Consider the following 16,405-nt stretch of genomic DNA (forward strand, 5'->3'; position numbering starts at 1 on the left):
ATAGTCCCAGAAGCATCTCAAGTGAGAACAACAGCAAGGGCTCCCCGTCCTTTCCTGCAGGGTCCACACCGGCAATTCCCAAAGTTCGCATAAAAACCATTAAGACATCTTCTGGGGAAATCAAGAGAACAGTGACCAGGTTATTGCCAGAAGTGGATCATGACTCTGGGAAGAAACCTTCCGAGCAGATGGCATCCCTGATAGCCTCTGTGACATCCATTCTTTCGTCTCCAGCATCAGAAGCTGTCCTTTCCTCTCCCCCACCGGGCGCCTCTCCAGTCCGTGGTCATGACCAATGCAGTTTCCCCTTCAGAGCTCACCCCTAAACAGGTCACAATCAAGCCTGTGGCTACTGTTTTCCTCCCAGTGTCCACTGTGAAGACGGCAGGATCCCAAGTCATTAATTTGAAGCTCGCTAACACCACCACGGTGAAACTCAGGGTCGTATCTGCTGCCTCTGTCCTGAGCGCCAGCAGTGCCATCATTAAAGCCACCAACGCCATCCAGCAGTAAACTGTCATGGTGCTGGCATCCAGCCTGGCCAATGCCAAACTAGTTCCAAAGACTGTGCACCTTGCCAACCTTAACCTTTTGCCTCAGGGTGCCCAGGCCACCTCTGAACTCCACCAAGTGCTAACCAAACCTCAGCAACAAATAAAGCAGGCAATAATCAATGCAGCAGCCTCTCAACCCCCCAAAAATGTGTCTCAAGTCCAGGTGGTGTCGTCCTTGCAGAGTTCTGTGGTGGAAGCTTTCAACAAGGTGCTGAGCAGTGTCAATCCAGTCCCTGTTTACATCCCAAACCTCAGTCCTCCCACAAATGCAGGGATCACATTACCGATGCCTGGGTACAAGTGGTTGGAGTGTGGGGACTCCTTTGCACTTGAAAAGAGTCTGACTCAGCACTCCGACAGACGGAGCATGCGCATCGAAGTAACGTGCAACCATTGTACAAAGAACCTCGTTTTTTACAACAAATGCAGCCTCCTTTCCCATGCCTGTGGGCATAAGGAGAAAGGGGTGGTAATGCAATGCTCCCACTTAATTTTAAAGCCAGTCCCAGTAGATCAAATGATAGTTTCTCCATCAAGCAATACTTCCACTTCAACTTCCACTCTTCAGAGCCCTGTGGGAGCCGGCACACACACTCTCACAAAAATTCAGTCTGGCATAACTGGGACAGTCATATCGGCTCCTTCAAGCACTTCCATCACCCCAGCCATGCCCCTAGTTGAAGACCCCTCCAAACCGTGTAGACATAGTCTACAATGTTTGGAGTGTAATGAAGTCTTCCCGGACAAGATGACACTGGCTACACATATCCAGCAGGCTGCAGATCCGAGTGGACAAAAGACTTGCACCATCTGCCAGATGCTGCTTCCTAACCATTGCAGTTATGCATCACACCGGAGAATCCATCAGCACAAATCTCCCTACACCTGCCCTGAGTGCGGGTGCCTTCTGCAGGTCTGTGCATTTCCAGACCCATGTCACCAAGAACTGTCTGCACTACACAAGAAGAGTTGGTTTTCAATGTGTGCATTGCAATGTTGTGTACTCTGATGTGGCTGCTCTGAAGTCTCACATTCAAGGTTCTCACTGTGAAGTCTTCTACAAGTGTCTTATTTGTCCAGTGGCGTTTAAGTCTGCCCCAAGCACACATTCCCACGCCTACCTTCAGCATCCTGGCATCAAGATAGGAGAACCAAAAATAATATATAAGTGTTCCATGTGCAACACTGTGTTCACCCTGCAAACCCTGCTGTATCGCCACTTTGACCAATACATTGAAAACCAGAAGGCGTCTGTTTTCAAGTGTCCAGACTGTTCTCTTTTATATGCACAGAAGCAACTTATGATGGACCATATCAAGTCTATGCATGGCACATTAAAAAGTATTGAAGGACCTCCAAATTTGGGGTTAAACCTGCCTTTGAGCATTAAGCCTGCAACTCAAAATTCAGCAAATCAGAACAAAGAGGACACCAAATCCATGACTGGGAAAGAGAAATTGGAAAAGAAATCTCCATCTCTTGTGAAAAAATCAATGGAAACGAAGAAAGTGGCCAGTCCTGGGTGGACGTGTTGGGAGTGTGACCGCCTGTTCATGCAGAGAGATGTGTACATATCCCACGTGAGGAAGGAGCACGGGAAGCAAGTGAAGAAACACTCCTGTCGCCAGCGTGACAAGCCTTTCAGCTCGTCCCACAGCCTGTGCTGGCACAACCGGATCAAGCACAAAGGCATCAGGAAAGTGTACGCCTGCTCACACTGCCCAGACTCCAGAAGTACCTTTACCTGGTTGATGCTGAAGAAGCACGTCCAGCTGATGCACGGCATGAAGGACCCTGACCTGAAAGAAATGAGACGACGCCACCAATGAAGAGGAAGCAGAAATAAAAGAAGACACCAAGGTCCCCAGTCCCAAGTGGAAGCTGAAAAAACCGGTTCTGGAGTTCAGGCCTCCCAGAGGAGCCATCACTCAACCACTGAAAAAGCTGAAAATCAATGTTTTTAAGGTCCACAAGTGTGCCGTGTGTGGCTCCTCCACCGAAAACCTGCTGCAGTTCCACGAACACATCCCTCAGCACAAATCGGATGGTTCGTCCTACCAGTGCCGGGAGTGTGGTCTCTGCCACACATCTCACATCTCTCTGTCCAGGCACCTCTTCATCGTACATACGTTAAGGGAATCTCAGCCAGTGTCCAAGCAAAATGGGGCTGGGGATGATAACCAACGGGAGAACAAACCCAGCCACGAGGATGAATCCCCCGATGGCGCCGTGTCAGACAGAAAGTGCAAAGCGTGCGCAAAAACTTTTGACACTGAAGCTGCTTTAAATACTCACATGCGGACACACGGCATGGCCTTCATCAAATCCAAAAGGATGAGCTCAGCCGAGAAATAGCCACAGATGCTCCATGGGGAAAATCCCTGTCCACATTGGAATAAAAAAGACATTTTTGTTACAAAAAGTTTGCAGTATAATAGAGTTAACAGTGTATGTTGCAATATATTCTCTTTCAACATACCTTCCTTCAGCTCGTTGTGTATATCCTCGATAAGTATTAAAACAGTATTTGATTTAAAATAGTTTGTGTATATTTAAATGAATAACTTTTTATACGCTTTGTTACATGTTTGTGTCAGTATTTAGTGGAAAACCATCTGAGTTGTTCTGGGTTAGAATTTTTCTTTTTGTACCGTTTCTTTAAAACAGAGTTCTTAGTAACAGGGGCAGTTCCTGAATTCAAATAAACCATTTTGTATGTTTGGATTTTTAATGGGTTAACAAATTACAGGCTAAAATAATGCCTTTTTTAGTGTTTTTAATTTTTAGAATTCACTACATAAATTGTAAGTAATTGTGGGTCTCAAAAACACTAGGAACTTTTAAGTGTCTTAGCACTTCCTCGATGTGCCTGCCCTGAGGGAGTGAGTTCACATTTGACACAACTGCTCTCCAGTGTGGGCGTGCCTTTGCCTTCAGGCCACGCCGAAGGGTGTTTAAAGCAGCCTTGCAGGTCACTCCTTTCCCAGCCGTGGATAAAAACTGAAGCCAGGAATCTAATAAGGAATGCTGATTTCCTCAATTCCATTTTGAGGAATGGGGAACACTATTCAAAAGAAAAAAATGGGACTGGTTTTCTGGGCAGGTCTGCAAGGCTGGCTTTAAGAGCACAGGGAGGGAAAATAATCAAAGGGCTGGACTGCTATAAAAGTTACAAATACGTAGTTAGACCAATAGATTTATATAGTCAGGTTTTTGCCATGTAATTTATTAACTATTGCAGAAACACAACTAAGAATATCAAGCATTTCTCTGGCTCTTGACAGAAAAAAATCAGTTGACTTAACCCTTTGCTGTCAAAAGAGTTGGCGTTTCCTGTTCTGGATGCTACTGCCAAACGTTCTGGTACTTAGAGTCGGGATGGACAACTTCCACCACCGACTTATCAACGCAGCCACCTGTGTATTGCAATGGGCCGTTACCTTAAGCACTGAGCCACCCGGGTTTAGTTCAGCCATTTCAAGAGTATATTTAATGCTGGTAGTTCTGCTTTATTAAAATGCAGCAGAGGTACTCTTCTGTCCCTTCTGTTTATAGTTCTCTGAGAGAGTTCTATTTTTTGGTTTTGTTTTGTGTTTTCTTTTGCATTTTATACCTTGTATTTATCCCTGAACATGTTTTGTACCTTTTTTTTTTTAAGAAAAGGAATTCGTTTGTGTATATATAGATACTTGCATGATATACTGTAGTCAACGTTCAGTTCCTCGAAAGGTCTTGCTGCTGTCGGGTGTTAAGCACTCCATCCATCATAACTGTATGAAACACATTTCATATGTAAATAAACGTGGGACATTTGGCCCTTGAAAAAAAAAATTCTCATTTTACAAAAGGGGAAATTGAGACCCAGAGACTGGCCCAAGCTTATACAATGAGTTAATGGCAGACCTGGAACTAGAACCAGGGACTCCTGGCCGCCACTCCCATGTTCTTGCCTCCGACACCAGACCATGTGAGAAATATTGTCAATCAGCACACATTCTTCACAGGATTCATAGGGAAAGATTTGAAGACTCTTTCCTCTTCAGAGTGGTCCTAACTCTTCCATTTCCTTGTGGTATGTTTCCATAGTCAGTTATTCGTTGTGTTCTAACCCTCAGCAGGTATCCAGAGTGAGTGTGTTTCTAACAAACTGATTTTCATTTTAGTAAAAGAAATTTTAAAAATGAAACTAAGAAAGAAAAAGAAAGTAGGAGTCTCTTTCAAGGGAGCCTTCCTGATCAGTGATTTGGAGCTGGGGTTCTGACACATGTGGACGTAGTGCTAAGGCAGTGGCGACCCCTGCAGAAAATTCTGCCGTGGACGTGCTTAAGGTTCTGACACGCTTCCAAAGAACTCCTACAGAATTCTTGAAACATTTGGATGGAATTTTTGCAAAGCAGCCTCATGGAATCTTTTATAAGCCCTCCCGTAAGTCCTGCTGCACTTCCTTCGGTTGCTCCTAGAATGTTCATGTCATCTGTGCCTCCTTCTCGTAGAATTTTTCCACAAGTCTGAGGGAATGTTCATAGAAGACCTATGGAGTTCTCAATGAATTTTCATGAAAACCTCTCAGAGTTGCCATGTGATCCCTAATGAATTCTCACAGAAACAGCATGGAATTCTTACTTGGAAGAGTCCCCCAGCTTCCATGGAATTCTTAACTAACCCTCATGGCATGCTAATAAAATTCCAAAGACATGTTCACAGAACTTGCATTAAATTATCTTAGAAACCACAGAAAGGACTCCAAGAAAATGTGCAGAATTCCTTGGGAACAAAAACTAACGAGTCTCCAAACTATCAAGGATAAGACGGGTCCAGTCCTCGGGGTCACTTTGTCCTAGGATTCTTAGAGCGGGTGTCTTCACTAAACGTGATGAGAAGGCAGGCGCAGATGCGTCTCAAGCTGTAACTTCTGATTTGAGCAGCAGGGCAGGGAAGGAGCAGGTCCTCTCGGCGTAAGGTGAGGGATTTTCTCATCAAATATTTTCCCATCCCACTTTGTACTGTCACACGCCAAAGCCAGCTCCACACACGGTCTAGCAGCAGTTGAATGGAGTGTCTCCATCCAGTCCTTTATGTTATTAATCTATCCCCAGCCCCTCCCTTTGGAGCCTCGGGCTGTCCGTGGATGTCCTCCCAATCATTAATTAAGCCCAAGTCAATTAAGAGCCCTGGATGCTGGCACATTATGGGCACCATCTATTGATGTAACATAATTCTTTTCAGGTTAGAATCCATGCAGGGCTGGATTTTCATTGAACCCACCCCAGAGCCTGCTGTTACAGGACAATACCCCGGGTTTTGCAAGCCAGCCTCCACAGAAACTGGATCCCAAGGGGCTCGGCATGGGGGACAGTACTGCCACACAAAGGAGATGCCCCGGGAGGTCAGGGAGGCAGCCAGGCAGCGCTACCCTGCCTTCAGCACGCAAGCATCTGCCAAGGCCTGGCCTGCTCTGAGCCCACCTGGCCCTGTCCCAAACTCTGGTCCTGGGAGCCGAGGACCGACAAGCTGGTTAATGCAGCCAGCACAGAGGGTCTTTGGCCTTCATGCCTGGTTTGCTGAGCAGCCCTGGATGAGCCTCTGGAGCCCCGTGAGCTCTTCTCCACTCTTAGCTGGGCTGACTCCAGCTGGTTCCTGAGGACTCAACTCATGACAGCTGCTCCCCAGGGAAGCCCTGGGTAAGCTCAGTGGCCCTGCTTCATGCTTTCAGGGCCCCTGGCATGAATCACAACTCAAGCTCATTAAGTGTGGGATGAATCATTTAGGGGCTGGGCTCCCAGCAGGGCAGAGACTCTGCCTTTTTTATTGCCGATTCCACAGTGCCAAGGCCGTGCACGGCACACATGGGGGTGCGATAGATGTTTGTTGAATGAATGAATGATGACAATCCCAACAATGCCATGATAATCATAAGAATAGTGGCTAACGCTTAGGGAGTACTTTCTATGCCTGGCACTATTCTAAGTCTTTCCATGCATTAAATGCATTTAAGGAAAGAATGAATACACTTGGAATGCCCTGGTGTGGAATATTTATAAGCATAAACTAATGCTAAGTACCTACTATGTGTCAAGAACTGCACTTGGCACTTTTTCCTTTTTATAATTCAAGGTTGAATTTGCTGGATGAGTTTCTTTTCAGGCGGCCGGGTAGCCTGTGGCTAGCTCCTGAGGACATGTGTGGTTCTGAAATCAATGAGAATCCAGAGTCAAAATCAATATCAATGACAGTCCCAAATTCCCTACCTTGTTTTATGCTTTAATGCTTACATCAGGTCCCTGGGACACCCCGAGCTGCGAGGGAAGCTGGAAAGGGAGGACTCCATCTTTGCAGCCTCTGTGATGGAGGGTGGGCCAGAAAGAAGCCGTGCTGTTGGGAGAGCCCTGGGTCAGTGGCTGCTGTAATCCTGGGAAGAGACGAGGGTGTGAGCTCTGGCCTTGGAGGCAGCAGGGCCCACTGCCCAGCCTCTGTAAGCCTGGGCTTGCCTCCTTTGCAAGAGGAAGGAAGCTATGCTAACGGTACCAACTCCAGATCCTGGAGTAATGCAGACGCTCACCACTTCTTACTGCCTTCGCGATGGTTACCACACCTACCTGTTACCTGGACTTAATGTCCTTAATCATTCTCTTTCAATGGCCTCAACTTTTAAATACTCTAATCTCATCCCAAGCAATAATATCAATGCAATCACAGTTTGGATGCGTGTGGAAAAGACCTCAGTCTTTCCACAATAATCGCTCTCCCCTTCTTCCCTATGGAAGAACCTCTTATTTCTTTGCTGGCCACAGAGTAGCTTGGAATAAAGATTCCCTGTCCTGGCTTCTCTTAGAAGGAAAAGTGTGGGTTTTTTGTTTTTGTAAATGTTTTTAGAGATGTGGTCTTGCTATGTTTCCCAGGCTGGTCTCAAACTCCTGTCCTCAAGTGATCCTCCAGCCTTGGCCTCCCAAAGTGTTTGAATTACAGTCATGAGCCACCATATCCGTCTCACTAAGTGTGGTTTTACAGCTTGTCCTCACCAGTGGGATGTAAGTGTGAGTTAAAAGAGAGGAATGTATCTTTCTCCTTTCCTGTTCTCCTTGCTGCTGTCTGGAATATGGGCTTGATAGCCAGAGCAGCAGCAGCCAGATTAGACTATGAGGTGACCTTGAGAGTGGAAGCCCTGCATAGCAGAGCAACAAAATAGAAAGAGATGGTCCTTGATCTTGTGGTATGCTGTATTAGTCTGTTTTCATTTGGCTATAAAGAACTACCTGAGACTGTGAAATTTATGAAGAAAAGAAGTTTAATTGACTCACAGTTCTGCACGCTAAACAGGAAACATGACTAGGAGGCTTCAGGAAAGTTACAATCATAGCAGAAGGCAAAGGTGAAGTAAGGCATGTCTTACCATGTGGCAGGAGAGAGAGTGAAGAAGGAAGTGCCACTTTAAACCACCAGATCCCATGAGAACTCACTCACTATTGTGAGAACAGCATAGGGGAAACCACCCCCATAATTCAATCACCTCCCACCAGGCCCTCCCTCAACACATGGGGATTACAATTTGAGATAAGATTTGGGAGGAAATGCAGCCCAAAATCATGTCATTCTACTGCAGTCCCCTGTCCCCTCCCAAATCTCATGTTCTTTTCACATTTCAAAACACAATCATACCTTCCCAACAGTACCCCAAAGTGTTAACTCATTTCAGCATTAACCCAAAAGTCCAAGTCCAAAGCCTCATCTGAGACAAGGCAAGTCTTTTCCACCTATGAGCCTGTAAAATAAAAAGTAAGTCAGTAACTTCCAAGATGCAACGGGGTTGCAGGAATTGGGTAAATCTTCCAGTTCCAAATGGGAGAAATTGGCCAAAACAAAGGGACTACAGGCCCCATGCGAGTCAGAAACTCAGCAAGGCAGTCATTAAATCTTAAAGCTCTGAAATGATCTCCTTTAACTCCATGTCTCACATCCATGGCATGCTGATGCAAGGGGTGGGCTCACAAGGCCTTGGGCAGCTCCACTTCTGTGGCTTTGTGGAGTACAGACCCTGAGACTGCTTTCACAGGTTGGCATTTAGTCCCTGTGGTTTTTCCAGATGCATGGTGCAAGCTGTCAGTGGATCTACCATTCTGGTGTCTGGAGGATGATGGCCCTCTTTTCACAGCTCCACTAGGCAGTGCACCAGTGGTGACTCTGTGTGGGGGCTCCAATCCCACATTTCCCCCTCTGCACTGCCCTAGTAGAAGTTCTCCATGAGGGCTCCACCCCTGCAGCAGACTTCTGCCTGGGCATCCAGTTGTTTCCATACATCTTCTGAAATCTAGGAAGAGGCTCTCAAACCTTAACTCTTGCATTCTGTGCACCTGCAGGGCCAACACTACATGAAAACCACCAAGGCTTAGGGCTTGCACCCTCTGAAACAATAGCCGAAGCTGTACCTTGGCTCCTTTTAGCCATGGCTGGAGCTGGAGCAGCTGGGACAAAGGGCACAGTGTCCTGAGGCTGCACAGAACAGTGGGGCCCTGGGCTTGGCCCAGGATGCCATTTTTTCCTCCTAGGCCTCTAGGTTTTTGGTGGGAGAGGCTGCCATGAAGGTCTCTGAAATGCTCTGGAGACATTTTTCCCACTGTCTTGGCTATTAACATTAGGCTTCTCTTTACTTATGAAAATTTCTGCAGCCAGTGGCTTGAATTTCTCCCCAGAAAATTGGTTTTTCTATTCTAGCACATGGTCAAGCGTCAAATTTTCGAAACTTTTATGCTCTGCTTCCCTTTTAAACATAAGTTCCAATATAAGATTATCTTTGTGAACGCATATGAGTATATACTTTTAGAAAAAGTTACCTCTTGAATGTTGTGCTGCCTAGAAATTTCTTCCACCAGATGCCCTAAATCATCTTTCTAGAGTTCCACAGATCTCTACGGCAGGGGCAAAATGCTCCCAGTCTCTTTGCTAAAGCATAGCAAAAGTGATCTTTACTCCAGTTCCCAATAAGTTCCTCATCTCTGTCTGAGACCACCTCAGCCTGGACTTCATTATCCCTGTCACTATCAACATTTTGGTCAAAACCATTTAACAAGTCTCTAGGGAGTTCCAAACTTTCCCACATCTTCCTGTCTTCTTCTGAGCCCTCCAAACTGTCCCAACCTCTGCCCATTACCCAGTTCTAAAGTCACTTCCACATTTTCAGGTATCTTTACAGCAGTGCCCCATTTCTGGTACCAATTTTCTGTAGTAGTCTGTTTTCACACTGCTGTAAAGAACTACCTGAGGATGGGTAATTTATGAAGAAAAGAGATTTAATTGACTCACAGTTCCACAGGCTTAACAGGAAGCATAACTGGGAGGCCTCAGAAAACTTACAATCATGGCGGAAGGTGAAGGGAAAGCAAGGCATGTCTTACCACAGCAGCAAGAGGGAGAGAGAAGGGGGAAATGTCACTTTTAAACCATCAGATCGTGTAGGAACTCCCTATCACAAGAACAGCATGGGGGAAACCACCCCCATGATCCAGTCACCTTGCACCAGGCCCCTCCTGCAACACTGAGGATTACAATTTGAGATGAGATTTGGGTGGGGACACAGAGCCAAACCATATCCCATGCCATGCCAGCCCCTGACTTACAGCAGAGGAGAAATAAACTTCCTGTTGAAGCCACTGGTTTTTGCTGCTGTTTTCTTTATGTTTTGTTTTGTTGTTTGCAGTGAAAACTATTTCTGATATAATACACTAGAAATATTTTTAACACATATTAAAATAAATGCAAAAGTATTAACATTTTAAAAGGTTCATTCACATATCACCAACCATGTTACACTGGTTGCCCCCAGTGCATTGCTAGTTTAGGAAACACTGACATCATGTGTCTTAGTCTATTTGGGCGCTATAACAAAATACCATAGACTGGGTGGCTGAGACAACAAAGCAACAAACGTTTCTCACAGCTCTGGACACTGAAAAGTCCAAGATCAGGGTACTAGTAGATTTGGTGTCTGGTGAGGGTGCTCTTCCGATTTGCAGACTATCTTCTTGTTGCATCCTCATTCAGTGGAGAGAAACCTATCCTGTCTTTTTCTCCTTTTGTAAGAGCAAAATCTATCATGGGGGTCCCATCTCCATGACATCATCTAACCTTAACTAGCTCCCATGAGCCCCACCTCCAAATACCATCCCACTGGGGATTAGGGATTCAATATATACATTTTGAGAGGACACAAACATTCAGTCCACAGCAAATGAAAAAAACCTCAAAAATGATCAAGTAACCCATAAATCTCAGACCTCTTCCCTCCAGGTGCCCTTGGTCTTGCTCAGCCTCCAACATATACAAGGTGCTGGGTCATGCTTTTCACTACAAAAGAAAGGGGGCAAAGGTGCATCGAAAATGCAAAGTATGAAGCCACGGCCCCTGTGCCCCCTCCCAGGAGTAACAGAAATTTTCATGTCCATGCTTGGATGTGACAATAATCTCAGAATTGACACTGAAGGTGCTACTTAAGGTTCATATCCGAAGCCAACAGTCATGAGTTCCAGCAATAGGTTCCAGTCATGGGTTCTGTTATTGCCCCTCTGTGTGACCTTGGACAAGTTCGTTGATCCAACTGAAATCAAATCATTCAATTCAATTCTCCAAATATTTCCTTGTTGCTTTGGCTGTGTCTGGTGCTCATGCTTTGTGCTGGGATCCTTGCCCTTAAGGAGAGTAGAGTTAACTGGGGGTAGACTTAGCCCTGAGAAGATCAGGAAGAGAGGAGCTAGACACAGGCCTCTGCTCAGAAGGCAGCATGTTCATCTGGGTTCCCAGAGACAAGGGTTCAGCATCAGAATTCACTTGACAAGTGATCTTGGGAAGTGCTTGTCTTAACCTCTCAATGTCTTAATGCCTTAATCTATAAAACTGGCATAATAAAAGTGCTGTCCCCCAATCAGGATGCTGTGAGTTCTTAAGATCAGTGCATTGGAACCACACAGGAGACCCAGTTGTACGCAACCTCTCCCAATTCCCTGTCAATGACCTCATGTTGATAGCTTGAGATCCACCATGGTGGGAAATGGGATTATTTACACCATGAGGGGAAATGCTGTGGATTGGAGTTCTATCTCCAAGAGCTGTTTGTCAAACATTTCCCAGCATGCCACTGATTTCACACAGGACAGTGCCTAGCACAAGGCACTTCACACATAGTCAGCAATGATTATTAGAAGGCAGTGAGGGCCACATGGAGCCCAGGCCCAAGGCACAGAGGACATAGCCCCAAGGACACATTTTTCCACTCCAGGTCATGGTTCACTCCCTTCATCCGCCTTGAATCTCAGAATTTCTGCTGGCCTACAAGGGCACAGTCAAAGGGCAAGATAACCCTACTTCTGTGCAAAAGTAGATGAATTCATTGCTGTCTGCCAAACACCAGAGTTTCTGTTCAAAAGTAACGATGGTTCCAAGCAGATGGTAGCTTTTGTTCCTGCTTCTGCTAGCCATTAAAACTAGTCACCACTCTCCAGCCCTGTGATCTTGAACAAGTCACTTAACCTCTCTGTGCCTCAGTTTCCTCATCTGTAATATGGGAATGAAAGTAGCATTACAAAAGTGCTGGGCATGTAGTCAGTGTTGAGGAAAGTTTACTACTGTTTATATAATGTGACGTTGACATCAACAGGGCCCTCATATCTGTGCCCGTGTCACCATTTATATTTTACCTCCACACACAGCTGCTCAACAACGTATCAGATAAGACCTTTGCACCCATTTGAAAGAGGCACAATGGGAGGCGCTGAAATTCTGTATCTCTAACTGAGGTCACAGTAAACATTAGAACTTCTCCATCCAGCCCAAGTCCAGACCCTGCAAGGGGGAGATCTCAGTCGTCTGTAGAAGGATGGGGAGGGATCTTCTGCAGTGAGGGACCAGCATTTGCGAAAGCCTAGGGTTGGAAAGTGTGTGGCTCCATTAGTCTATCAATGTTCCTCGAGTGTCTGCTTTGTGCTGGGTCACACACCAGGTGGGAGGAAGGAGACTTGGCCCCAGCTTCATGGTGCTAACAGAGGTATGGTGGATATGCCTGGGTGTGAACCGAGGTCTGGACTCCCAGAGAGGTGACTGTGTCCTATTCATGTTTATATCCCAGGGCATAGGCTTGTAGCTCTAGTGAGGTCGCAGTAAGGTCAGTGTGGGAGTTGGAGAGCCTCAGTCCCTTGCACACCCCACCCCACCACCTGGTCCTAACTCGTCACCCACACTCGGGCTGTCTCCGACCTGACCGCCATTTCAGTCCCTTCCCAGCTGAGAGGCTGCTGGCCCCAAATAACTTCTGCATCCCCTCCTCCCAGCGGGAGCTTCAGAAGTCAGTGGCTCGGACAATTGCTCTTGCTTTTCTCTTTCCAAAGAGGGATCTGCCTTGGGAGCCCTTTGAAAGGGCTGTGATGACATCTTCATTTGTGGGTAATGGGATTAGCACACGGATGGCAGAGCCTCCCTGCGGCAGTGGGGATTGTCAGGCCTGCCCGAGAGGGCCGGGAAAGAGGAGCTCCAGGTTCCTCTGAGCTGCCAGGCGCTGGCCACCACCCCGGAGGAGGGGGCACCCCAGTGCTGGGACACGGGGACTGGAAAATGGAATTAGCTCCATCCCAGTGCACAGAGGCCAGCTGTCTTGCCCAACCCCAACTCCTAAGCCGATGGAGAGGATCTCTCTGAAGAGGAGATATGAAAGTGTGTGTGTGTGGGGTCGGTGGGGGGTAAGTTGGGGGGTCTTTTCGTGCCTTTAATCCCCAGCTATCCCCTTCTGGAGGGACTCAGACAGGTGAAGTCACCAGGTTCGGGTCTCCCACAGGTTACATCCAATTTCCTGCCTCCCATGTGCCAGGCCCAGTAGTACTTACAGGGACGCACATCACAGTCACCCTTCTTTGAAACCTGGCTTCTGGGGCAGGCTTGGTGCTGAGGACTCTACGCACGTCATTCATGCAATGCCCACCACACACCTGTGAGGCCGTGACCAACCTCATCCCCATCCGGCATAGGAGGAACTCAGGCCTGGGGCCGACTGACACTGGAATGCGGGATCTACTGGCCACCAAGAGGCCCCACAGCAGGGCTCGGTTTAATGCCCGCTAACACATTGTGTGTTTACTTGATATTTTCTTTAAGCTTTCTCACTTTTAAAAGTTTTAATTTATTATTTTTCCAATGTTTTATTTTGAAAATTTTCAAACCTACTAAAGAGTTGCATGAATAACACAGGAAACATTTATATGACCTTTCTTTAGCGTCTAGATGCACTGGGTATTAATGCTGATATTTGCTTTTGTCTCTGTCTCACCCTCTTCTCTCTCTCTTTGAATGTGTATGTATATGTGTATATGTATTTATATGTATGTCTATATATACAGATATGTGCACAGCTGTGTACAGCAGTGCTCCCTTATCCACAGCGGATATGTTCCAAGACCCCCAGTGGCTACCCGAAACCTCAGATAGTACCGAATCATATATAATAAATATATAATCATACATAATAAATATATAATCATACATAATAAAACATATACTATGTTTTATTTCTATACATATCTAGGATAAGGTTTAATTTATAAATTAGGTGGACTAAGAGTTTAACAACTAATAATAAGACAGAACAGTTATAACAATCTACTATAATAAAAGTTATGTGAACACTTTCTCCCTCTCTCAAAGTATCATCTTGTACTGCTCTCCCCCTTCTTCTTGAGACAATGTGAGTTGGTAACACACCTGCATGATGAGATGAAGGGAGATTAGGCTGCTGTCACCTTCTGATGATGCTTTGGAAGAAGGAACACCTGCTTTGGGTGATCCTGTATCATAGAGACAGGATAATGTTGATGGCTGGATGTCAGGAGCAGATGATCTCGGTGACTAATGGTACGTAGTGTCTCCAGCGTGGACCCACTGGAAAAAGGGATGATTCATGTCCTGGCAGGATGGTGTGGGACAGCATGAGATTTCATCACGGCCACTCAGAATATTGCAAAATTTTAAACTTATCAATTGTTTATTTCTGGAATTTTCCATTTCATATTTTCAGACCATGGTTGACTGAGGCTAACGGAAACCACGAGAGCAAAACCATGGATAAAGGGGGACTGGTGTGTGTGTGTGCGCGCGCACACGCACGTGTGCACACATGCATATATATTTTTTGTGAACCATTTGTAGACAAGTGTGAGACAAACATGAATTGTCTCCTAAATACTTCAGCACGTACCTCCTAGAACAAGGGCATTCTTGTACATAAACACAGCAATGATTCTCACACTCAGGAAATTTAACATCGATTCAATTCTATCATGTGCTTCTTAATCTACATTCAAATTTCCTCCCAATTAACCCAATCATGCTCTTTAGATCCTTTTTCTTTGCAAATCCCAGCAATTATCAAGGATCATGCATTGCACTTACTAATCACTTCTCCAAGATGTGATGTGAAGAACTGAAAACAGACTGAATGAGGGGACTCTCCCTCCCTGCATGACTGCAGAATGCTGTGTTGGCATGCAGAGAAAATCAACACTCTCATGTGGGGCACCTTCCAGGAACCCTGCTCACTGAGATTGCTTCCAAAAATCAGTACAAAGCTAGATCTCCTTCAGATCTTGTCCTTGGGCAGTCACACTGGATTTGGTCTCCTGGTTTGTTAAATGAAGGGGTGGCCAAGTCTCTTCCAGGTCTGTCTGGGTTTCCACACCCCCTTGCCCTTCCCTTACAGCTGCAAAATCATGGTGATTCATGAATGTTTCACGTGATCGATCCTCAAGCAGCAGCGAGGGCAGCACTGCAGTTACCCAGGCCAGGGGTGGACTCCGGCTCCACCACAGGGAAGCTCAGCAGCCGAGTGGGCGAGTCACAGCTTCTGTGAGCCCTGGTTTCCTCATCTATGAAAATGGAAATAATCATATCTGCTGAGCAATGTTACTGGCATGTAATTGAAACTTGAAGAGAGCAACCCCTTTCCCTTCCCCTCACCATCGGGCCCTAATTTTGTTCAGAGCAGCAGTGAGCCTGTCCCCGTGGAACAATCGTGATTGGCCTGGGTGACACTGGCCATCCCGTCAGTCTTTGCCGGAGGCCCACCTCTCCAGCCGCCCTTGCAGCCCAGGGTTGGCCATGTGGCCAATCTAACAAGCAAGGCTTAAGGGGAAGTCTTCTGAGATAGCTGCCTCTGGTTCCCTTTTCCTTTGCTGATATAAGAAGAAAGCACTTCAGGAAATGCACCACCCCCTCCTTCCTTCCTACCTCCCGCCTTTGAACTTGGTTGTGATGCCTGGAGCTGTAGCAGCCATTTGTGACCATAAAGCAACAACCATTAGGACAAAAAGCCAACTGGTGGAGGATGACAGAAGAGGAAGCTGGAAATAGCCTGGTTCCATGATGCCAATGCTCAGCTGTTGCCCCAGTCCTGAACTGCCACCTCCCACTTCTCATGGAAGAGGAGTCCATCTTTATCGCTTAAGCTACTGTTGTGCTTTATAGCTTAAGATTCTGTGGAAAGCATTCCTAATTGATACAACTTCCAAGAAACTTCTAGATGCCGTGGAAAATATAAGGCATATGGGATCAAACACAACTGGGTTCAAAGGTAAGAGGCAGCCCCTAATTAGGTGCATGGGCCAGGATGCGTTACTTCACCTCTCTGAGTCCAAATGTCTCATCTACAACAACAACAACAACAACAACAACAACAACAACAAAAACACCTGTCTCTTATACACATCTAGATGTGTATAAGAGACAGCATCTCCAGCGTGGACCCACTGGAAAAAGGGATGATTCATGTCCTGGCAGGATGGTGTGGGACAGCATGAGATTTCATCACGGCCACTCAGAATATT

The 16,405-nt window shown here is 46.2% G+C and overlaps 1 long non-coding RNA gene and 1 pseudogene across 2 annotated transcripts in view; one reads left to right on the forward strand and one right to left on the reverse strand.

The window, feature by feature from the left end:
* LOC105545065 overlaps window positions 1-4,385 on the forward strand; it is an 11,357-nt pseudogene extending 6,972 nt beyond the window's left edge. Inside the window, exon 3 of the transcript XR_001006863.1 lies at window positions 35-4,385. The product of XR_001006863.1 is annotated as a zinc finger protein 532 pseudogene (transcript). The remainder of the gene's footprint in view (window positions 1-34) is intronic.
* A 5,844-nt stretch (window positions 4,386-10,229) lies between these two features.
* The window catches only part of LOC105545048, a 24,449-nt gene continuing 18,273 nt past the window's right edge, over window positions 10,230-16,405 (reverse strand). The window contains exon 3 of the long non-coding RNA XR_001006860.1: window positions 10,230-12,095. This is a non-coding gene — a long non-coding RNA (uncharacterized LOC105545048). The remainder of the gene's footprint in view (window positions 12,096-16,405) is intronic.

Source organism: Mandrillus leucophaeus, unplaced genomic scaffold (assembly GCF_000951045.1).
Source record: "Mandrillus leucophaeus isolate KB7577 unplaced genomic scaffold, Mleu.le_1.0 Scaffold317, whole genome shotgun sequence".
Classification (NCBI taxonomy): Eukaryota; Metazoa; Chordata; class Mammalia; order Primates; family Cercopithecidae; genus Mandrillus; species Mandrillus leucophaeus.